This window comes from Etheostoma spectabile, chromosome 5 (genome assembly GCF_008692095.1).
Source record: "Etheostoma spectabile isolate EspeVRDwgs_2016 chromosome 5, UIUC_Espe_1.0, whole genome shotgun sequence".
Taxonomy (NCBI): Eukaryota; Metazoa; Chordata; class Actinopteri; order Perciformes; family Percidae; genus Etheostoma; species Etheostoma spectabile.
In genome coordinates this window covers 18458297-18459868 of record NC_045737.1, presented here as the reverse complement: position 1 = coordinate 18459868, position 1572 = coordinate 18458297, and the positions used below count along the sequence as shown (strand labels likewise).

Here is a 1572-nt window from a genome sequence, read left to right as displayed (position 1 = left end):
ACAGGCTTAAACAGGGCAAGTTTTAAACTTCTTTTTAGCCTCCAAACATGTTCAAAATGTCATTAAAAGTGCCTACCCATGTGCAGTGATTCCTTCCAAGTGAACACAGTAAATATGACTTCTGTAGATGTAAAAGAAATACATGAGAGTTGTGCTAATTTAGCTCTGTTTAGTTCCTGAGTTGATAATCCAAGGGTTGCTCCTGACCATCTACAAACTACAACACAGAAAAGAGATACAAACATATTTTCAAAAATAAGCATATGGTTATTTTTTAAAAGTGCTGTAGTACAACTAACAAGAGACAAGTTATAATTGAGGTAAATTTGGAGACAATACCTTATTTAATCATTAAATTGATAGCCTACATATTTTTGTTTTATCTCTTTTCTGTGTTTGTAGACAGTCCCTAAGCACATTTACTACCATCTCAACACCGGAACTAAATACAGCTGAATTAGCACAACTTTCATGCATTTCTTTCACATCTACAGCAGCCAGATTCCCTGTGTTCCCTCAGAAGGAATCACTTCACATGGGTAGACACTTTTGATGACATTTTGAACATGTTAAGAGGTTAAAAACAAGTTTAAAACTTGCCCTGTTCAAGCCTGTTGGGTGCTAACTCTAGCAGGAGAATAACACAGTGTAGGCAGCACCGATTGTTTTCGTTTTTCTCTCTACTCACAGCACTCCAAATTTACAAACAACAGCACTACATGCCGAAATCAACCGGAATTCTCCTTTAACTATACATAGTAGTTACACTACGATAAGCTGTTGATTCTTAAAGGGGAAATCATTTTTTAATACCCTAAAACAGACCAAGTGCACATAAGTAAAATAACTTACGATTTCTCATTGATGACAGCATTGATTGCATCTCTAAGGTCCTCGGTCTTCATGAAATTCAAGTCCGCTACAATTCCAGCTCCCTTAGCCTTAATATGGACCATGTTGTCTGGCTGGTCAGCAAACATGGGGATGCCTACCATGGGAACACCGTGGTAGATGGCCTCATAGATCCCGTTTGTGCCACCATGGGTGATGAAAGCTCTGGTTTTGGGGTGACCTGTTAGTTTCCCAAACAACAAGAAACTTAAATTATCATAATTTATCCAATTAAAGCAAGCTGTTCATCTGCACATCTTTTTACTTCAGTATGATGTGACAACTATAAATGTAATGAAACTGAACATTGGCAAAGGGTTGGGTGGGGGAGCAGGCTAGTTCAGATTACCCAGAGATTTTAGAAAATTTAGGCTGAAGTGCCATGAATGTCAAACTCACGGTTGCGCAAGAGGAAAGTCATTAGAACACTTTGTCTGGAAACAATGGAAATGAAATGCCAGGTTGTAATAGGTGTTAAAATTGGGAAATGTTTAAATGGCATGTTTTTGCTAAAAAAAACAACAAAAAAAACCTTCATCACATACTGTTTTCTCTTCTACTCTATGTCCTTTTAGGGTTGTGTACTGTCAAACACAAAACTCAATATTGTGGTGGATAACCTATACCTTTAACAGTCAAAGTAATTACGTTTACTGTTAAAGGCTTTTATGAAAGCTAAAC

At 37.2% G+C, this 1572-nt stretch overlaps 1 protein-coding gene across 1 annotated transcript in view; it reads right to left on the bottom strand.

Annotated features, from left to right (window-relative positions):
• Positions 1–1572, bottom strand: part of LOC116689126 (UDP-glucuronosyltransferase 2A1) — a 44553-nt gene that overhangs the window by 40310 nt on the left and 2671 nt on the right.